At 39.9% G+C, this 23,889-nt stretch overlaps 1 long non-coding RNA gene across 24 annotated transcripts in view; it reads right to left on the bottom strand.

Moving 5' to 3' along the window:
* Positions 1–23,889, bottom strand: part of LOC104970537 (uncharacterized) — an 83,302-nt gene that overhangs the window by 17,619 nt on the left and 41,794 nt on the right. For 22 of the 24 annotated variants that reach the window (XR_009493540.1, XR_009493545.1, XR_009493538.1 and 19 more), the window contains one exon: positions 19,562–19,689. This is a non-coding gene — a long non-coding RNA (uncharacterized lncRNA). The remainder of the gene's footprint in view (positions 1–19,561; positions 19,690–23,889) is intronic. The other 2 variants (XR_009493544.1, XR_009493535.1) reach the window with 1 other exon arrangement.

Below are 23,889 nucleotides of genomic sequence, written 5' to 3'. Positions count from 1 at the left end.
GCAAGACAGAAATAATGACCATTCACCAATATAAAACTCAGGGATACATTTTTTTTATCATGATTAAACTAATATTGGCAGTATAACAAATCATAGGACTGTAGTTTCATAATATAGCAAGTAACAGGACCTCCAGAACCAATCAGTCCATGGTTGACAGATCCTAATACCAAATTATTTTGCTAGTTAACAAAGTTCCACGCAGTAAACTGGAGGAGCAAATGAAGGCTAAATGGTTAATACTATTAGAATATGCCCAGTCTAAATAGCAACACTGAACTAAAAGTAAACCATGAAAAGTTCTGCATGTAAAGCAGTATAATATACTGAGCAACTCAGGTGACAACACTAAAGCATACCACCTAAACAAGTTTTGCCATTAAAAAAAAAAAAATTCTGGGGGCCGGTCCTAAGATGGCAGAGAAATAGGACAGGAAGACCACTTTCTCCTCCACAAATTCATCAAAAGATCATTTGAATGCTGAGCAACTTCCACAAAACAACTTCTGAACGCTGGCGGAGGACACCAGGCACCCAGAAAGGCAGCCCATTCTCTTTGAAAGTAGGCAGGACAAAATATAAAGGACAAAAAGAGAGACAAAAGAGTTAGGGATGGAGAGCCATCCCAGGGAGGGAGTCATGAAAGAGGAGAAGTTTCCATATACCACTCTCTCACCAGCAGGTCTGTGGGGAGTTATGGAATCTCAGAGGGCAACATAACTGGGAGGCGGGGGAAAAAAGTCCACAGAATACATGCCTTAACTACAACTCCCAGTGGAGATAGCCCAGATGCTCGCATCTGCCACAGCGAGCGGGGGGAGGTGGGGGGGGGGGGCGGCACAGGTTGTATGCTTAGGGTAAGGACCAGGCCTGGATGTCCTGAGGACAATCTGAAGGAGCCAACATGAGATAGCAACCCAAACTGTGGGATAACCAGAGACAGAGAGAGAGAGAAAAAGAAAAAGAGAGAAAAAGAGAGAGAGAGGAAAAAAAAAAAGAGAGAAATTTCCCGCAATTAGCTCTAACCTAAGTCATAGCCTGGCCAGCTCACAGAACAAAGGATTGAGTGAATACCAGAGGAAAGCTAGCTGGCTGTGGACTGGCCCACTGCCCTGCAGGAGGGAGAAAGGCAGGTGGACGACAGCCAGAGCTGGAAGGCGAGAGGCAATCTTGGCCCCAGAGACGGCATCCTCCGAACTGTGAGCAGGCTCCCGTTTGCTAACCAAGTCTTCCTAGGATCTTGGACGGTTGACATATGCCAGGAGAGTCACAGCCTGAGATCAGCTGGGACCAGAAAGGTGGTAAGAAGCACTGCACACCTGGGATAGTGCACTCGCCAAGCACCTGGTGGCCTGAGCTCCTCAGACCTGGGAAGGGCACAAAATGCAGGCCCAACAGAGTCTGTGCCTTTGTGGAGTACTCAAGAACCTGAAACTGAGCAGCTTAGACCTGGGAAGTGCACGCAATCCAGGGCCCGATTGCATAGTTCCCCTTCAGAGAAACCTGGAGCCTGGGCAGTGTAGACTGGGAAAGCACAGGCGCCATGCTGCTGCTGCTGCTACTGCTGCTACGTCACTTCAGTCGTGTCCGACTCTATGCGACCCCATAGACGGCAGCCCACCAGGCTCCACTGTCCCTGGGATTCTCCAGGCAAGAACACTGGAGTGGGCTGCCATTTCCTTCTCCAATGCATGAAAGTGAAAAGTGAAAGTGAAGTCGCTTAGTCGTATCCGACTCTTTGCGACCCCATGGACTGCAGCCTACCACACTTCTCTGTCCATGGGATTTTACAGGCAAGAGTACTGGAGTGGGGTGCCATTGCCTTCTCCAATGGCGCCATGAGCTGGGGCAAACTCAGTGTGGTCCATATACTGTGAGCACTCCCCACACACGCCAGTGATATTTGTTTGCAGTGTTCCTCCCTCCCCACAGCACGACTGAATAAGAGAGCCTAAGTAAGTGACCACCTTCGCCCCCTTGCGTCAGGGCAGAAATTAGACACTGAAGAGACTTGGAAATTTTTAAAGTTTTTTATTTTTAAGTTTTTTATTACTCCTTTAATTTTCATTTTTATAACCTAATATTATCTTGCAAAAAAACACCCTATTTTTAAACCAAATTTCACATATACATTTTATAATTTTTGTTATTGATTTGGTTTTATATTTTTAATATTGTATTTTTGAGAGTCTAACCTGTACTCTAGATTCTTAATCTTTGCTTTTTGGTATTTGTTATCATTTTGTATCTTTAAGAATCTAATCTTCAGTACCCATTTTTATTTAGGGGTGTGACTACTAGCTTGACTGCTCTCTCCCCTTTTGACTCTCACTATTCTCCCCCAGGTTACCTCCATCTCCTCCCTCTGCCTTCTCTTCTCTACTTAACTCTGTGAATCTCTCTGGGTATTCTGGGCTGTGGAGAACACTTAGGGAACTGATTTCTGGCTAGACTGGTCTTTCCCCTTTTGATTGCTCCTCTTCTCCTCCTGGTCACCTCTATCTCCCTCCTCCGTCTTCTCTTCTTCAGGTAACTGTGTGAACCTCTCTGGGTGTCCCTCACTGTGGAGAATCTTTTGAATGTTAACCTAGATGTTTTATCATTAGTGCTGTATAGATGGAGAAGTCTTGAGGCTACTGTAAGAATAAGACCGAAAGCCAGAGGCAGGAGGCTTAAATGCAAAACTTGAGAACACCAGAAAACGCCCAAATCCAGGGAACGTTAATTGACAAGAGTGGGTTCTTCACCAGCTGAACCACCAGGGAAGCCCAGAAGCCTACATACCTACCCTGAAACCATGCTCCACCCAAGACCCAACAGGTTCCAGAGCAAGACATACCATGCTAATTCTCCAGGAACAAAGGAACATAGCCCTGAGTATTAAAACACAGGCTGCCTAAAGTCAAACCAAACCCATAGACACCTCAAAACTCACTACTGGACACTTCGTTACATTCCAGAGAGAAGAGATCCAGCTCCACCCACCAGAATACCGGTGCAAGCTTCCCTAACCAGGAAACCTTGACAAGCCATTCGTCCAACCCCAGCCACAGGCAGGAACCTCCACAATAAAGAGGAACCACAAAGTTTCAGCATACAGAAAGGCCACCCCAAACACAGCAATCTAAACAAGATGAAAAGGCAGAGAAATATTCAGCAGGTAAATGAACATGATAAAAACCCACCAAACCAAACAAAAGAGGAGGAGACAGGGAGTCTACCCGAAAAAGAATTCAGAATAATGATAGTAAAGATGATCCAAAATCTTGAAAACAAAATGGAGTTACAGATAAATAGACTAGAGACAAGGATTGAAAAGATGCAAGAAATGTTTAACAAGGACCTAGACGAAATAAAAAAGGGTCAGTCAATAATGCATAATGCAATAACTCAGATCAAAAGCACTCTGGAGAGAACCAACATTAGAATAACTGAGGCAGAAGATAGGATAAATGAGGTGGAAGATAGAATGGTGGAAATGAATGAAGCAGAGAGGAAAAAAGAAAAAAGAATTAAAAGAAATGAGGACAACCTCAGAGATATCTGGGACAATGTCAAACGCCCCCAACATTCGAATCATAGGAGTTCCAGAAGAAGAAGACAAAAAGAAAGACCATGAGAAAATACTTGAGGAGATAACAGTTGAAAACTTACCTAAAATGAGGAAGGAAATAGCCACCCAAGTCCAAGAAACCCAGAGGGTCCCAAACAGGATAAACCCACGGTGAAACACCCCAACACACATATTAATCAAATTAACAAAGATCAAACACAAAGAGCAACTATTAAGAACAGCAAGGGAAAAGAAACAAAGAACACACAAAGGGATTCCCATAAGGGTAACAGCTGATCTTTCAATGGAAACTCTTCAGGCCAGAAGGAAATGGAAGGACCTACTTGAAGTGATGAAAGAGAAAAAGCTAAACCCAGATTACTGTACCCAACAAGGATCTCATTCAAATATGAGGGAGAAATCAAAAGATTTAGACAAGCAAAAGCTGAGAGAATTCAACACCACTAAACCAGCTCTTCAACAAATGCTAAAGGATCTTCTTTAGACAGGAAACACAGAAAACGTGTATAAACTCGAACCCAACACAAAAAATGGCAACGGGATCATAGTTATCAATAATTACCCTAAATGTAAATGGGTTGAATGCTCCCCAGAAGACAAAGACTGGCTGAATGGATACAAAAACAAGACCCCTATATATGCTATCTACAAGAGACCCACTTCAAACCAAGGGACACATACAGACTGAAAGTGAAGGCCTGGAAAAAGATATTTCATGCAAATGGAGACCAAAAGGAAGCAGGAGTAGCAATACTCATATCAGATAAAATAGACTTCGAAATAAAGGCTGTGAAAAGAGACAAAGAAGGGCACTACAAAATGATCAAAGAATCAATCCAAGAAGAAGATATAACAATTATAAAGATATATGCACCCAACATAAGAACACCTCAACATGTAAGGCAAATGCAAACAAGTATGAAAGGGGAAATTAACAGTAACACAATAATAGTGGGAGACTTTAATACCTCACTCACACCTGTGGATAGATCAACTAAACAGAAAATTAGCAAGGAAACACAAACTTTAAATGATACAATGGACCAGTTAGACCTAATTGATATGTATAGGACTATCCAAACCAACGAATTTCACCTTTTTTCTCAAGTGCACACGGAACATTCTCCAGTACAGATCACATCCTGGGCCATAAGTCTAGCCTTGGTAAATTCAAAATAATTGAAAGCATTTCAAGCATCTTTTGTCATCACAATGCAGTAAGATTAGATGTCAACTACAGGAAAAAAACTATTAACAATACAAACATATGGAGGCTAAACAACATGCTTCTGAATAACCAACAAATCACAGAAGAAATCAAAAAAGAAATCAAAATATGCATAGAAATGAATGAAAGTGAAAACACGACAACCCAAAACCTATGGGATTCAGTAAAAGCAGTGCTAAGGGGAAGGTTGATAGCAATACAAGCCTACCTCAAGAAACAAGAGAAAAATCAAATAAATAATCTAACTTTACATCTCAAGCAAGAAAAAAGAAGAAATGAAGAAGAAAAAGAAGAAATGAAGAACCCCAGGGTTAGTAGAAGGAAAGAAATCATAAAAACTGGGCATAAAAAAATGAAAAAGAAACAAAGGAGACTATAGCAAAAATCAACAAAACTAAATGCTGGTTCTTTGAGAAGATAAATAAAAGAGACAAACCATTAGCCAGACTCATCAAGAAAAAAAGGGAGAAGAATCAAATCAACAAAAAGAGAATTGCAAATGGAGAAATCACAACAGACAACATAGAAATACAAAGGACCATAAGAGACAACTATCAGCAATTATACGCCAAGAAAATGGACAACTTGGAAGAAATGGATGAATTCTTACAAAAGTATAACCTTCTAAAACTGAACCAGGAAGAAATAGAAAATCTTAACAGACCCATGACAAGCACAGAAATCAAATTGTAATAAAAAATCTTCCAAAAAACAAAAGCCCAGGACCAGATAGCTTCACAGCTGAATTATACTAAAAATTTAGAGAAGAGCTAACACCTATCCACCTGACCTGCCTCTTGAGAAATTTGTATTCAGGTCAGGAAGCAACAGTTAGAACTGGACATGGAACAAAAGACTGATTACAAATAGGAAAAGGAGTACGTCAAGGCTGTATATTGTCACCCTGCTTATTTAACTTATATGCAGAGTACATCATGAGAAATGCTGGACTGGAAGAAGCACAAGCTGGAATCAAGATTGCTGGGAAAAATATCAATAACCTCAGATATGCAGATGATACCACCCTTATGGCAGAAAGTGAAGAGGAACTCAAAAGCCTCTTGATGAAGGTGAAAGAGGAGAGTGAAAAAGTTGGCTTAAAACTCAACATTCAGAAAACAAAGATCATGGCATCTGGTCCCATCACTTCATGGGAAATAGATGGGGAAACAGTGGAAACAGTGTCAGACTTTATTTTTGGGGGCTCCAAAATCACTGCAGATGGTGACTGCAGCGATGCAATTAAAAGACGCTTACTCCTTGGAAGAAAAGTTATGACCAACCTAGATAGCATATTCAAAAGCAGAGACATTACTTTGCCAACAAAGGTCTGTATAGTCAAGGCTAAGGTTTTTACAGTGGTCATGGATGTGAGAGTTGGACTATGAAGAAAGCTGAGCGCCAAAAAATTGATGCTTTTCAACTGTGGTGTTGGAGAAGACTCTTGAGAGTCCCTTAGACTGCAAGGAGATCGAACCAGTCCATTCTGAAGGAGATCAGCCCTGGGAGTTCTTTGGAAGGACTGATGCTAAAGCTGAAACTCCAGTACTTTGGCCACCTCATGCGAAGAGTTGACTCATTGGAATAGACTCTGATGCTGGGAGGGATTGGGGGCAGGAGGAGAAGGGGACGACAGAGGATGAGATGGTTGGATGGCATCACTGACTCGATGGACCTGAGTCTGAGTGAACTGTGGGACTTGGGTGATGGACAGGGAGGCCTGGCGTGCTGCGATTCATGGGGTCGCAAAGAGCCGGACACGACTGAGCGACTGAACTAAACACCTATCCTACTCAAACTCTTCCAGAAAATTGCAGAAGACGGTAAACTGCCAAACTCATTCTATATGGCCACTATCACCCTAATACCAAAACCTGACAAAGATGCCACCAAAAAAGAAAACTAAAGGCCAATATCACTGATGATCATACATACAAAAATCCTTAACAAAATTTTAGCAAACAGAATCCAACAATATATTAAAAAGATTATACATCATGACCAAGTGGGCTTTATCCCAGGCATGCAAGGATTCTTCAATATTTGCAAATCAATCAATGTGATACATCACATCAACAAATTGAAAGATAAAAACCCTATGATTATCTCAATAGATGCAGAGAAAGCCTTTGACCAAATTCAACATCCATTTATGATAAAAACCCTCCAGAAAGCACAACAGAAGGAACATACCTCAAGATAACAAAAGCCATATATGATAAACCCACAGCAAACATTATCCTCAATGGGGAAAAATTGAAAGCATTTCCCCTAAAGTCAGGAATAAGACAAGGATTCCCACTCTCCCTACTGCTATTCAACATAGTTTTGGAAATTTTGGCCACAGCAATCAGAGCAGAAAAAGAAATAAAAGAATCCACATTGGAAAAGAAGTAAATCTATCACTGTCTGCATATGACATGATCCTCTACATAGAAAACCCTAAAGCCTCTACCAGAAAATAACTAGAGCTAAATCAATGAATACAGTAAAGTTGCAGAATATAAAATCAACACACAGAAATCCCTTGAATTCCTATACTAACAATGACAAAATAGAAAGAGAAATTAAGGAAACAATTCCATTCACCATTGCAACAAAAAGAATAAAATACTTAGGACTATATCAACCTAAAGAAACAAAAGGCCTATATATATAAAACTATAAAACACTGATAAAAGAAATCAAAGATGACACAAATAGATGAAAAAATATACCATGTTCATGGATCGGAAGAATCCATATAGTGAAAATGAGTATACTACCCAAAGCAATCTATAGATTCAATGCAATCCCTATCAAGCTACCAATGGTATCTTTCACAGAACTAGAACAAATAATTTCACAGTTTGTATGGAAATACAAAATAACCTCGAATTGCCAAAGTAATCTTGAGAAAGAAGAATGGAACTGGAGGAATCAACCTGCCTGGCTTCAGTCTCTACTACAAAGCCACAGTCATTAAGACAGTATGGTACTGGCACAAAAAGAGAAATATAGATCAATGGAACAAAATGGAAAGCCCAGAGATAAATCCATGCACCTATGGACACCTTATCTTTGACAAAAGAAGCAAGAATATACAATGGAGAAAAGACAACCTCTTTAACAAGTGGTGCTGGGAAAATTGGTCAACCAGTGGTAAAAGAATGAAACTAGAACACTTTCTAACACCATACACAAAAACAAACTCAAAATGGATTAAAGATCCAAATGTAAGAGCAGAAACTATAAAACTCCTAGAGGAAAACATAGGCAAAAGACTCTCTGACATAAATCGCAGCAGGATCCTCTATGACCTACCTCCCAGAGTAATGGAAATAAAAGCAAAAATAAACATACGGGACCTAATTAAAATTAAAAGTTTTTGCACAATGAAGGAAACTATAAACAAGGTGAAAAGACAGCCTTCAGAATGGGGGAAAATCATAGCAAATGAAGCAACGGACAAGGATATTTATCTCAAAATATACAAGCACCTCCTGTAACTAATTCCAGAGAAATAAATGACCCAATCAAAAAATGGGCCAAAGACCTAAACAGACATTTCTCCAAAGACAACATACAGATGGCTAAGAAACACATGAAAAGATGCTCAACATCACTCATTATCAGAGAAATGCAAATTAAAACCACAATGAGGTACCGTCTTACGCCAGTCAGAATGGCTGCTATCCAAAAGTCTACAAGCAATAAATGCTAGAGAGGGTGCGGAAAAAAAGGAACCCTCTTACACTGTTGGTGGGAATGCAAACTAGTACAGCCACTATGGAGAACAATGTGGAGATTCCTTAAAAAACTGGAAATAGAACTCCCATATGACCCAGCAATCCCAATGCTTGGGATATACACCGACGAAACCAGAATTGAAAGAGATACGTGTACCCCAATGTTCATCGCAGCACTGTTTACAAGAGCTAGCACACGGAAGCAACCAAGAAGTCCATCGGCAGATGACTGGATAAAAAGGCTGTGGTACTTATATACAATGGAATATTACTCAGGTATTAAAAAGAATGCATTTGAATCAGTTCTAATGAGGTGGATGAAACTGGAGCCTATTATATAGAGTGAAGTATGTCAGAAAGAAAAACACCAATACAGTATATTAACGCATATATATGGAGTTTAGAAAGATGGTAACGATGACCCTATATGTGAGACAGCAAGAGACACAGATGTAAAGAACAGTCTTTTGGACTCTATGGGAGAAGGCAAGGGTGGGATGATTTGAGAGAACAGCATTGAAGCATGCATATTACCATATGTGAAATAGATCACCAGTCTAGGCTCAATGAATGAGACAGGGCGCTCAGGGCTGGTGCACTGGGATGACTCTAAGGGATGGGATGGGGAGGCAGGTAGGAGGGGGGTTTGGGATGGGGGACACATGTAAACCCATGGCTGATTCATGTGGGTGTATAGCAAAAACCACTACAATATTGTAAAGTAATTAGCCTTCAATTAAAATAAATAAATAAATAATTTTTTAAATTAAAAAAAATTCTGAAAACAAATGATACACAGCTGAAAGTAGTTTAGCAAACAATAGTCATTGCTAGATAATACCAGCTAAATTAAAACATTCATCACTACATTATATATATGGATGCTGGATAATTTTTTAAAGTAATAATTTGGAAAACAGGGCATAACTAAATGTTAAATATAACATTAACACATATTATCCTTTTTGGAACCCATATCAGATTGTCTCAGGGCATATGCTTACTAGGGCAATGTGATGTTTAACAAAAGTAAGCTGAAGTTACTGCAATAATAGTACAAAGTCTACAGATAATAAATGCTGGACAGGGTGTGGAGAAAAGGGAACCCTCTTACACTGTTGGTGGGAATGCAAATTAGTACAGCCACTATGGAGAACAGTGTGGAGATTCCTTAAAAAACTGGAAATAGAACTGCCTTATGATCCAGCAATCCCACTGCTGGGCATACACACTGAGGAAACCAGAAGGGAAAGAGACACATGTACCCCAATGTTCATCGCAGCACTGTTTATAATAGCCAGGACATGGAAGCAACCTAGATGTCCATCAGCAGGTAAATGGATAAGAAAGCTATGGTATATATACACAATGGAGTATTACTCAGCCATTAAAAAGAATACATTTGAATCAGTTCTAATGAGGTGGATGAAACTGGAGCCTATTATACAGAGTGAAGTAAGCCAGAAGGAAAAACACCAATATAGTATACTAACACATATATATGGAATTTAGAAAGATGGTAACAATAACCCTGTGTACGAGACAGCAAAAGAGACACTGATGTACAGAACAGTCTTATGGACTCTGTGGGAGAGGGAGAGGGTGGAAGATTTGGGAGAATGGCATTGAAACATGTAAAATATCATGTAAGAAACGAGTTGCCAGTCCAGGTTCGATGCACGATACTGGATGCTTGGGGCTAGTGCACTGGGACGACCCAGAGGGATGGTATGGGGAGGGAGGAGGGAGGAGGCTTCAGGATGGGGAACACATGTATACCTGTGGCGGATTCATTTTGATATTTGGCAAAACTAATACAATTATGTAAAGTTTAAAAATAAAATAAAATTAAAAAAAAATTAAAAATGGTAAATAAAATACTGAAAAAAAAAGTATATTATAACAACACTTGGAAATTTTGGAATAGCACATTAAGTCTTTAACAATATACGCCTTCAGGAATTTTTTTCATATATGGAGTAATGTACTCCAGTGACGTCAACTGGTTTTAGGAGAAACACAGTCCTTAGTACCTGATGTAAAGACATCATCCATGTATTTTTATTTTGTTATTACATTTTAAAAATTGCTAGTGACAAACCAGAGTAACAAAGCTAAAAGTAAGGATACTGAATTAAACCAATTGTATATCAGCACTATACTATACTGCACACAAACACTGATGTCATACTTTATAAGCCAGAACCTATAACTGAACAAAATTAAGAAATGAAACAAGAACCCTTGAAATTTCTCAAATGAATATTTGGCTAACTGCATAGTCATTAGGTTACTGTACTCTCAATCAAAACCATACTTGTGATGTAAGCAAAAGGGTGATATGTTGTGTATTAATACAGTACTAGAGTCTTGCGGGGAGAGGGGACCTTTGTGTCCATAAGGCGACAACAAACTTTGAAATATTTCCCGACACAAAAACCCCCATAAATTCAGGAGCAAGACACCTAAAATTATAGGAAAACAGCCACTGTAATAAACATAAAACATACACTAATCTACTTTAAAAATGTCACATACCTCAGTGAATGTAGAGATAAAGTTAATGACTTTAGAATGAAATAAACAGCTTTAATCAACACAAAAATATTTTTGACTCTTTAGTACTATTAGATTGTGAAGTTAATGGAAGTTACCATTAACAACTTTCATTTCTGGAAGAGAGTAAGAGACCAAGCTTCTGATGAGAGTGATAAACCTAACATATCTGAAAGGCATCATATTATGGGTAAATTGAGTAACAGAGTTTCCATTTCGTCTGCTCTTTGTCCATTAAACTATGTAAAATCTGAATTAACTTTTCTTGGAGTTATATGAGTGAAAACCTCACTCCTATCATGTTATGGAGGATCTACAGTAATTGGCAAGACCACTACTTTACATATCTGATGATCAAAGTGATCCTCAAATAAGAAAATCACACTGTAGATAATATGCATGCCATATATAACCTACCACAGTTGAGAATCACAGTGCCCTCAAGAACCTTACAATATTATGGTTTTCTTACCATCAGTGGAGCATTACATTGAGAGTAATAATCCCTGAAGGGAAGTATGCAACCAATACCACCAATACAAGCTGTGGAAAATTAAGTACTGGTAAATTTCTACAATCACCGCTTCTTGTTCAAAGAAATACACAACATTTAGAGGTATACGGTAAATTGTTGAGTAAGACACTAAAGGGACCAGTAAACAGCCTTATTAATATCTTCAACAACCAGAAAACACAAACTTAACAAACTATTGGACCTTAAAATCCTATTACTCCTTAAAATTACTTAAATGTCTAACAATAAAAGACACTCAACAACAATCCTAAAACATATCAGTGACTCAGAATGGAGGAACCATACTGTAATGTTACTGAAAAACTGGGGAGCATTTCTGGTCTGTAGTGATTTCACAAAGGGTGCTGACAGGTAGACGAATGAGGTATGACATAAAAGCTATTATAGTGGTTATCTTGTGTCCACAAGATGGCGCCAAATTCCTACCAATCTCAACATTTGGTTACATAACAGAGATACTAAACTGCACTGCTGATGACACTTATCGCCTACATTTATATGAACATCAAACCATCTAAATTCCCAAAGGGCAATGATGCATGTACCAACTGAATACAAGTTTGGATTAGTGACAACTTGTCTACAGTTGAGTTACAAATCTGGAAATGCCCATTACAACCTATGAAAATGTCACACTATTACCTCAGATTTAACAGGCAGTGGAATTAATAACGAAACAAGGGTCATAAAATATTGGAGCCCAGAGAATGATGCATATATTTACAACTAAAGTTACCTATGTAATTTGACTTGTCAAAGGTCCCTTCAGAACCAAACTTAGAATGCAAGCTCATCACCTGACAAATAGCAGTGTGGGTAAATTTAGTACAAAATATCATTTAACTCTGAGACAGTGCCAAACCTAATATTTAGAAATATGCCAGGATAAAAGTAGCTATCAATATGTTGGAGAGGGCAGTGTTGTAAAATAATTTGCAAATGATAATGGTAAAAAATCAAATATGTTTATGAAATGTTCAGCATAAAGGACCAACAGCATACATAATATAACTGTTTCTCCACCAAGTGCCTTTATTACTGACGTGCTGATCTCCAACGCTACAAGCAATGCATTACTAGGAGTAATTTTCTTAAAATTCATCTAATAGCTTATAAAGGATAATACTATAAGGACAAACAAAATATACAAATCCATGGTAATGGGTCTTTTTGTCCAAAACACAGCACCAAATCTATCAAGACTTACGAAAGATATGATGGGTAGTTGCCAGATATTCAGACAAAAATGACTCCCTAAAAAAGCACACAGGCACCTAAGGATACCTAGCAAATTTTCCTGTTAAAAAAAACTTATTGTACTGGCATAGAATCAAGGGATCCTAATAAAGTACAACTGCAAGAGCCCCTGAGATGTTGACTTGTAATATCACCTCTACAGGGGCAAAGCAGAGTAGGCAACTGGGAAACTCCATACACTCATACCGTTAGGTATATTACAGTAGTAGCACTACTTAATGTAAAGGATAGCTATCTCTGCCATAAAGTGATAAGACCAAACTGCTCATAGAAAACTGACATCCTAGTAATATCAAATGGCTACATTATTGCACTACAAATTCCAATTAGTGGTTCAATATTTCAAAGATGGGTGCCAAATCTGTGACTTTATTGAACAACTTGACTGTACTGCCTATTAGCACAAGATGGAAGTAGCCCAACCAGGTAAATTACCATTGCACCAAAAAACACTGACTGGCTTAGTATACACATACTCATGAATATATATAGTTCCTAGAAATAAAGGACCTTAAAATACAATGAGTTTTTCAATAAGCATTAGAATTTTACCAAAAATTTTATTAGGGCTAAACTTTGGAACATCATGCTCTGCACCAGAGATTTGCAAAGGATGAGATTGTGCCATTACATTTGATTTTCTTGCTCATTTGTCCATAGAGAAATGAAAATTGGAAATTTGTTACAATCATATGCATGGGAAGATTTGCTGAGTTTAGCTGCTAGTTGGGTGTTACATTACATCTAAAGAATCAATTAAACTAGAAAAATGGAGTAGCATCACGTCTAAGACATTTATCCTACCTCAGGACAGCCAATTCCCCAGCAGTGGCTGTCTATAACACAGCAGTCTACAGGAGTATACTTAGGAGATGGACAACTAGAAAAGGGGTTATGTGCTTTCAAAGAACCAAGTACTTCAAAGACATTTTTTTTTTAAAACTAAGAAAGCCCATCCATACTACCAATGTAGGGAATTGTCCATATAACCTTAACTTAATGAAAATTCAAGTAACATGTATCTAGCCAGTAGAATGCTTAAAAGGAACAGCAATGGCTACTACTAGTATTAACAGAGATTATCTGGGAAAATACAACCCAGTCCATCAGGGGATAGTTGAGAACCACAAAATTCAGAATCCTAGTTAGCTAAGACAAAAAGTGCTAGCACTATACAACAGCTTCTTGTCCACTCATAGGAAAACTGCCCTTAGATCCAATGGGTGGAGAATCTATGGCAAACATGATTCACAAAGAGTAGGAGCACTATGGGTGACAAAATTATGTTAGTTTATTCTGGATAACAAGTTCACTGAAGACAGGCACTATTACTAACTAGGCATTAAAGAATTTCACCATCTAAAAGATTGTTACGTATGAGCAAAGCTATCATTAGGCAATTCTGGTTTCTTCTAAGTACTGGGGTGCATGATGGAAAGCATTTCACAATATGCTGAGAGGTTCTAGAAAAGGGCCTTTGTATGGATGGGGTCTAGGACAAACTATAATGAGACCTATGTTTCTACTTCACACACTCTAGCACAATATAGAGGGAGCAGCAAAGGCAAACTAACCTTCACTTCCAATTATGTCACAGCATGGTACTCCTTCAAATCACTGAAAAAGCCAGGCATGGAAGTATATTCATGGATCCCACCAATACTCCATGGATACAATAAAAAGTATTTCTCTCTCCCTCCCCCTGCACCTTGTGGAAACCTGACCCTGTTCATAGTTCCCACATGTACAAAACCATATGGTTTTCACTTAAAAACTCCATTTGTGTGTATGTGTGCTAGAATCTGAAACTGATGATTCAGAAGATGGTTTTATTCCCATCTATGCCAGTATGTCATTTTAGAAGCTTAAAATAAACCAAATCTTTCCTTTCTTGACTGCTTTTAATATGTGGTTGACGGTTAGATGTGAACCAGGAAGTGCAAAGGAACCTTAAAAACTAAGCACAGAAAGCAACTCATCCAAAGGATGGGTAACTCAATACAGGGTAATAAAGGCAAAGTGCAGTGGACATTCTGGCAGTGATAAAAGATTACCTATATCAATGTCTGTGGGCATCACAAAACTCCATGGGCTATGTATAACACAAACTAAAGGCATCAGGCTCATTCCTCCTCCCAATGAAAGCAAGAATAATCTTTGTTGCCTTCATTGCAAACCTGTTCGAGATGATTCTTGAGGTCAATGCCCGCAACCATCCTTCTAGTTAAACCATCTCACTACATCCTGCTCTAGTCCTAACATAAGGTATGGGATTTCTTAAATCTTTTATTTTGGAGTCTCATCCAAGACTTCCTAACTGTAGAGTCCATGCTGAACTACTGCACTTAGTTAAACATCTGTCTGGACAGCCTTCTGGCCATGGTAAGCAGAAGCCAGTGAAAAGTACAGTGAACTCAAAGACATCCCATCCCTAGGGACAGCTGGAATTTCACCAATACTATGATAGGAGACCCCTCAGGGGACCCAGAATCTTGTCTTGGGGAACAAATGTCGAATGTTGCTTCCTACTGTCCAGTAGGGGAATTCTCACCTTTAAAGAGTTCTGGCTTCCTTTATTAAGTGAACATTAGTTCCAGTAGCCTCTGAAACTTCTCAATAGGTTAACTTCTCTTAACCTTATCCTCAAGTGTAAAACATGGAAACTAAAAAGTGCTTAAAGTCAAGTTACTGAAGCAGATGGCCTACAATCTAATGTCTGTAGTTATGTATGTTGCTTAACTATCCTGTACCTATGAGACAGGAAGATTCTTTGAGGCTTGTTGAAATCCACAAAAAAATCTTTAAGATCTTAACAGACTTGATTACCCATTGTAATCCCTCTCCCATTAACCCCCAAATTGAATAGTGGTAAGCACTAAGGAAACACTATTAGGACACAGGCTGGCACATCAATCCCACAGGAATGAGAAGCCAGGAAAAGAGTGGAGAGGATTCTCAGATGTAATAATAAAGGCATTTCAAGTTTGGAACTTTCTGTATAGAGATGATCATCCCTGAGGTCCATTTTCAACATAGTGAAGAGCTTGGGAGTGAAACGGAGAAGAGGCAAAAGAATAATTTTTTTTCAAAGTCACTGCTAATAACTATAGTGATTATAGTTCACTATAGTTCACTCACTCAATGAGTGAGTGAGTGAAAGTCGCTCAGACGTGTCCGACTCTTTGTGACCCCCATGGACTATACAGTCCATGGAATTCTCCAGGCCAGAATACTGAAGTGGGTAGCCTTTCCCTTTTCCAGGGGACCTTTCCAACCTAGAAATCAAACCAGGGTCTCCTGCTTTGCAGGCAGATTCTTTACCAACTGAGCTATGAGCTATGAGGGAAGACTATTCAATCAGTATTAGTTTCAGTTCAGTCGCTCAGTCATGTCCAACTCTTTGCGACCCCATGAATCACAGCAGGCCAGGCCTCCCTGTCCATCACCAACTCCCGGAGTTCACTCAGACTCACGTGCATCGAGTCAGTGATGCCATCCAGCCATCTCATCCTCTGTCGTCCCCTTCTCCTCCTGCCCCCAATCCCTCCCAGCATCAGAGTCTTTTCCAATGAGTCAACTCTTCACATGAGGTGGCCAAAGTACCAATAGGGCTGTATAATAGAGCTGGGGTCATCCCCCACTAAGGTGACAAAAACCTGTATCCCGTGATTTCTACAAGATATGCATCCTTCCCTCCATGCTGCCCCAAATACTTCCTCTGCTGCTCATCAGCTTGATATCACATTCCCATTCCACAGGAAACCACCCCTTCCCTACTGCTTTGGTGGCCTAAAATGGCAGCCACAAGCAGTCCCTCTTCTAGCACTTGAACTCACTCAGAGTGTACACAATCACTGGCTCCCAAAACACACAGAACCAGGACGGGCATTAAGGGGGCAGTGGTGAGGCTGAGCCCTGCCAAGAAGATGGGATGATATGAAGATAGCTACTGAGATCATGTGATGATGTCAGACTGATGACTGATTTCTTCAAAGCACTATGCTGTCTTCTTTGAAACTGATTCCAGATAGATCTTCCATCCCTCCACTTCTTCCCTCAAACCCTTATTCCTAGCTATCTCCTTTACCTTAACATGAAAAGTGAAAGTGAAGTAGCTCAGTCATGTTCGGCTCTTTGCGACCCCGTGGACTGTGGTCCACCAGGCTCCTCCATCCATGGGATTCTCCAGGCAAGAGTACTGGAGTGGGTTGCTACGTCCTTCTCCAGGGGATCTTCCCAACCCAGGGATTGAACCCAGGTCTCCCGCATTGCAGGCAGAACGCTTTACCATATGAGCCACCAACTCTCAAATACAATACCTAATAGCATCAAACTATATGACAGGAAATACTGACTACCCCACAGCTATTCCTTATCTTTCTCTTAATTGTTTCTTAATAGACGAAAAGCCAAGACTCCAAAATCCCTGAAACGTCAAAAGCAAAAGTACTAAGAGAGCTCATACAGTTTGCCTGAGTTTTCAATCTAGCTTAGGGCAGGCCAGACAAGCCACCCACAGCCAACCCCTAGATCTCAGTGTTCACACATAGAAACTGATAGGGCCTAATCAGGCAATTAGTCTATTCAACTTTATAGAATATGGATTTGTATTTCTTCTATTAACCATACATCCCTTATCTTGAGGCTCGGGAGTGGCACCATCCACCCCAAAATAGCTCTGGTGTTAACAACAGCCCCAAAGAACTTAATCAATGTCAATCATCTTCTGAGATGTATAAGTTCTTCTGATACAGTACCAGGCTGTCAACCATGGCAAAGTCTAATAATGCCAACTGAGTCCTAGTCCTACCACCCTGCTCCTTGGACCTAAAGGCATCTCTCAGATTCTGCCTGCAACTACCTTACAGTTTGATGTGAGGGGATATTACGCATCCAATAGCAGAACAAATGTAAGTGATTCCATTTCCCAATATTTGGCATTCCTTGGAGGCCAGAGTGAAATAAGTAACTTCCTAGACAGACTAAACTAATTCATAGGCACTGTGAAATGAGAGCTCACTAGTGGTATGGTACAAGACTAAAGATTAATGGGAGAAACCTACAAAGGGCACCCTAAATTGCCCTGTTCACCCTCTTAGTAGGTCAGTTGTCATCAAAATTCCTGCTGTCATGAACACTTATTTACTTAACAGCCAAGCTGCTACTAAACTAGTTCAGTTACCTGGGGTTAAAGCCTCATAGGCAAAAGCAGGAAGGTAAGGCACAGAGAATAAGCCACAGTCTAAAAACAGAAGCCTTCAACAAGTAAGCCATTTTAAAGGTAACCACACAACCACCATTTTAAAGGTAAAAGGAGAAGTCTTGCTGCTAAGTCACTTCAGTCGTGTCCGACTCTGTGCGACCCCATAGACAGCAGCCCACCAGGCTCCCCTGTCCCTGGGATTCTCCAGGCAAGACCACTGGAGTGGGTTGCCATTTCCTTCTCCAATGCATGAAAGTGAAAAGTGAAAGTGAAGTCACTCAGTCGTGTCCGACTCTTTGCAACCCCACGGATTGCTGCCCACCAGGCTTCTCCACCCATGGGATTTTCCAGGCAAGAGTACTGGAGTGGGGTGCCATTGCCTTCTCCAGGAGAAGTCTTAAGATTATACAAATGAGGCACCAAGAGGCACATAATTCACTCTTCAATGACTCCATAAAACCCCTCAGTTGTCTGGCTCCAGACAGGAACTCCCAAAAGCCAGCACACCAGAAACAATAGCTGAATCACGGATGCTCCCAAGCTCCCAGGAGATAATGAGGCCCAGAGATGGTGATCCCTACCCCACACTTATATTCCAAAATAAGGATAAATGACCCCCACCATACTCCCATCTGCTTTGCTGAGAATTTTATGAGGATTTATTTATTGTATTAAACCTGCCACCTTTCCCAGGCAGGTGGTTAAACTCTGAATATGAAGGGCTGGAGAAAGTGGAGGTGAGAAGGAAGATTAAAAAAAAAAGTATTAGACTCAGATAAATGAAAGGGGCAAGAAGGAATAACTGTATGTACCAGGGGAAGGAGAGTGAAACATGAATCTACAAGGGGCCTTGAATAAGGGCTAAGAGTGTGGACACTGCAGTATGATCACCTGGGTGTAAATCCCTGTTTTGCAAATGACTTGCTGTCTGACCTTTGAAAAGTCATCAAAGACCTTTGACAAGACTGTAAGCTACAGTTTTCCCACCTGTAAAATGTGGGTAAGACTACTCATAGCACCTAAATTAAATGCTTTAAGTCAGTATTAAATGCTTTAATAATAACATAATAATGAACAGTGTCTAAAACACAGGAACTACCTAATTAACGTTAGTTGCTTCTAAATCTAGGCTTCAGCAATCTTGGTCTATCAGTCACTCTGTTTTCTTTGCTGTTTCAGTCCTGGCACAGTGATGCTATTCTCACTAGGGCCATGTGACCAGGAAAGAAACTGTGCCAGGTCTAAGGGCTTGTGCACATTACAACGGAAGTGACTCACATGTACATGAATTAAGTATATTTAAATGTCAACATGAAAAAACTTGAGATCTAGAAATTCAGAAACTTCAAGACCATGTCAAAGCTGAGGGCCAATAAATAGAAAGCTTCTCAATCCCAAATGAGTCCCTGGAAAAGGAGTAAAGCCGTTCAAAAAGGCTGCAGCCAAATCTGGAGATACAGGTCTGATACCCAAAGCCTACCTTCGTACCCTGTTGAAGCAGGTCTCTGTTAGGGCAGTGAGCGCTAACAGCCCCAACCACTGCCAGGGAAGCGTCTTTGAAGAACAGACAGTGATCAATTCTCCCTCTGTGCACAGCCATTTTCTTTCCTATTAAAAAAAAAAAAAAAAGAACTCATTTAGAAAAAACTGTCCTGTTGTAGAAGGCTAACTGCCCTTTAGCTGAATCGAAGGTTTATCTGCTGAGAAACCACAGGTATTTCTTGAACAAATATCTAAGTGCATACGGGTCATCTGTTGCCAAGCAAATATTGGGAAATTTTCATAGCATTGAAGGTTAGCCAGGCTTCTCTTCCTTTGTTAACTGTGAGTTAACTGAATCCCAAACAATTCAAAGCTTTCCTTGGAATGTAAAATGCTATGAAGTGAGCCTTCAAAGTATAACTTAAAAAGCATTCTGGTCTTGTTAACATTATTTTCTTTCCAATTCACTTTGATTATCTATACGATGTACGTGCTATTAACACCAATGATAACTTATTTATCAGAGGATGTGGGAAAGATAGTATCTCCAAGGCCTATGAGAGGTAATAACAGGAATACAGACACAGATAATTCAATTTGGGCACAGTAAAGCTCTGGTTTTAATGGATTTCCTTTAACCAACTGGACTGTGCATTGTAGTTTATAAATTACTCTGTAGTTTAAAGGAATAAAACTTTCCCTCTCTGATAGAAAGACAGCACAGCTCTCTTCCCAGCAACATGAAAGACAATGGGGTTGAATGACTGCTCACCTAACTTAACTCTACAATCCTCAGTGGAGGAGATGGAAAGTCAAACAGAGGCTCAGAACCTGAAGACAGAAGAATCTGAATTTCCAAAGTTGAACCTGGGCTGAAACATCTGAGGCAAAACAGTTGACTTGATGGCAGGTTGACTCCCAGGAATCTCTATCTCGGTAGCCAGATAAAGGAAGCAAAAGGCAGCTCTCTACTTGGGAAGTCAACTGAATACTCTGGAACAAGTCTCATTCTAAAGTACTTTGGGGAGAAGGAATAAACTGGAAGACCAGGATTGACACACACATATACATATATATTATATATAAAATAGGTAACTAATAAGGACCTATTGTGTAGCACAGGGAACTCTACTCATAGTCTGTAATGGTCTATATGGGAAAAGAATCTAAGAGAGTGGATTTATGTGTATGTATAACTGATTCCCTTTGCTATACACTGGAAACTAACACAACATTGTACATCAACTACGCCAATAAATTTTTTTAAAAAATTAAAGTGCTTCTTCTATAAAGTGTAGTTAAGTTGCAAAAACATGTGTATAATAAGGTTGTTAGGACAGAGACACCACAAGCGAAAATACCAGAGAGGTAAAGGTTAATTAAGAAAGTCCAAAGATGATGCTGTAGTATCTTGGGGCAACTAAAAGCTTAGGCTCTTCCATCAGAAGACACAGGTTCAAAAAGGGAGTCTACAGTTTACTGGCTGGCCATTCTTGGCTTAGTTTTGAACTTCTCTTAGTTTGATAACCTGTCTTTGAAATGTAATAAAAATGAAACTAGCTCCAGAATTGATGAGGTTACTACATCAATAGCAATTAGAACAATTTTAGGCTTGGTTATCTCTAAAATGAACCAACCTGGGAGGAAATGGCCTTTATTAAAGGTCTTTTCTATATGGTTCACTGTCTGCCATGTTAGAAAAACAGATGGGAAGATAAATGTCATATCCAGGTGTTCTATTAGAAGGGCACCCCAGTTAACCTTCTGAGTGCATCTACTTTGCTAGTCCAGCATTTAAACCTAAACGAGTGGGCAAATCTTAAGAGTTCCTGATCTTTCTAGGAGCACCATTATCCCTGGACATTGAAAACGACCTCAATTTACCTCCAACTAAAATTAGAGATACCAAGGGAACATTTCATGCAAAGATGGGCTCAAAAAAGGACAGAAATGGTATGGACCTAACAGAAGCAGAGGATATTAAGAAGAGGTGGCAAGAATACACATAAGAACAGTACAAAAAAAATCTTCACGACCCAGATAATCATGATGGTGTGATCACTCACCTAGAGCCAGACATCTTGGAATGTGAAGTCAAATGGGCCTTAGAAAGCATCACTACGAACAAAGCTAGTGGGGGTGATGGAATTCCAGTTGAGCTATTTCAAATCCTACAAGATGATACTGTGAAAGTGCTGCACTCAATACGCCAGCAAATTTGGAAAACTCAGCAGTGGCCACAGGATTGGAAAAGGTCAGTTTTCATTACAATCCCAAAGAAAGGCAATGCCAAAGAATGCTCAAACCACCACACGAGCGCACTCATCTCACACACTAGTAAAGTAATGCTCAAAATTCTCCAAGCCAGGCTTCAGCAATACGTGAACCGTGAACTTCCAGATGTTCAAGCTGGTTGTAGAAAAGGCAGAGGAACCAGAGATCAAATTGCCAACATCCGCTGGATCATAGAAAAAGCAAGAGAGTTCCAGAAAAATATCTATTTCTGTTTTATTGACTATGCCAAAGCCTTTGACTGTGTGGATCACAAGAAACTGTTGAAAATTCTGAAAGAGATGGAAATACCAGACCACCTGACCTGCCTCCTGAGAAACCTATATGCAGGTCAGGAAGCAACAGTTAGAACTGGACATGGAACAACAGACTGGTTCCAAATAGGAAAAGGAGTAGGTCAAGACTGTATATTGTCATCCTGCTTATTTAACTTACATGCAGAGTACATCATGAGAAACGCTGGGTGGAAGAAGCACAAGCTGGAATCAAGATTGCCGGTAGAAGTATCAATAACTTCAGATATGCAGATAACACCACCCTTATGGCAGAAAGTGAAGAGGAACTAAAGAGCCTCTTGATGAAAGTGAAAGAGGAGAGTGAAAAAGTTGACTTAAAGTTCAACATTCAGAAAACAAGATCATGGCATCTAGTCCCATTACTTCATGGCAAATAGATGGGGAAACAGTGGAAACAGTGTCAGACTTTATTTTGGGGGGCTCCAAAATCACTGTAGATGGTGACTGCAGCGATGCAATTAAAAGACGCTTACTCCTTGGAAGGAAAGTTAAGACCAACCTAGACAGCATATTGAAAACCAGAGACATTACTTTGCCAACAAAGGTCCATCTAGTCAAGGCTATGGTTTTTCCAGTGGTCATGTATGGATGTGAGAGTTGGACTGTGAAGAAAGCTAAGCGCCAAAGAATTGATGCTTTGGAACTGTGGTGTTGGAGAAGACCCTTGAGAGTCCCTTGGACTGCAAGGAGATCCAACCAGTCCTTCCTAAATCAGACCGGTCATGGGTATTCATTGGAAGGACTGATGCTAAAGCTGAAAGTCCAGTACTTTGGCCACCTCATGCAAAGAGTTGACTCATTGGAAAAGACTCTGATGCTGGGAGGGATTGGAGGCAGAAGAAGGGGACGATAGAGGATGAGATGGCTGGAGGGCATCACCGACTCGATGGACCTGAGTCTGAGTGAACTCCGGGAGTTGGTGATGGACAGGGAGGCCTGGCGTCCTGCGATTCATGGGGTTGCAAAGAGTCGGACACGACTGAGCAACTGAACTGAAACTGAAACCATCACTGATGATGAGAGGGAGTCTACAGAGTCAAGACTCTAGGGATGAACTGCTTGAGTCACTCTGTGACAACTGGGGAGCAATGTTACCGAGTTTAACTCACCTCAATTATTGAAGCTGAAAAAAAAAAAAAGAGATATTAGCTTTACTTCCTCATCATTAAAACTAAGTCAAAGCACACACAGAAAGTGTATAACACCATGTGCTCTGCTAATGTGAACTACTGCTATCCAAAGACTGTTACAAAAGAAATAGACTGCTGTGTGGAATAGAACAAATAGGTAAGATATGATAAAGCAGTATTTGAGAAGGATTAGTCATATTTGGCAGAAAGTGCTAGGAAAACATTAAAAGGTTAAAATAATCTTTCAACCATTAAAAGTGTTATCAACCAGTGAAAGTCAAAGGGACAGAGGCATCTCATAACATAGGACTGAAAGAGGAAGGCCAAAGACAGTAGATGACAGCAGGGCACAGAATGATTACCTTTGTCAGAGGTGAGACTAAATTGTGAAAGGATGTAGGGTTATATGGACAACATCTGTTTCTTGAATAAGGGTCTAATTACTTTACACTTGACCTCTTGTTTTCAGCTTATCAAGAGGTACAAAACAAACAGAAAATAATCAGGTTTCTAACCAGTTTATAATAAAAGAAATTATCAGGGAGATATGTACACAAGATATTTCCATAAGTATGTTAACTGCATTGATAATGTTCAGATTTTAGTTT

This window comes from Bos taurus, chromosome X (genome assembly GCF_002263795.3).
Source record: "Bos taurus isolate L1 Dominette 01449 registration number 42190680 breed Hereford chromosome X, ARS-UCD2.0, whole genome shotgun sequence".
In the NCBI taxonomy this organism is placed as follows: Eukaryota; Metazoa; Chordata; class Mammalia; order Artiodactyla; family Bovidae; genus Bos; species Bos taurus.
Note: the sequence above shows the minus strand (reverse complement) of the source record. Positions and strands in the feature narration are given on the sequence as shown.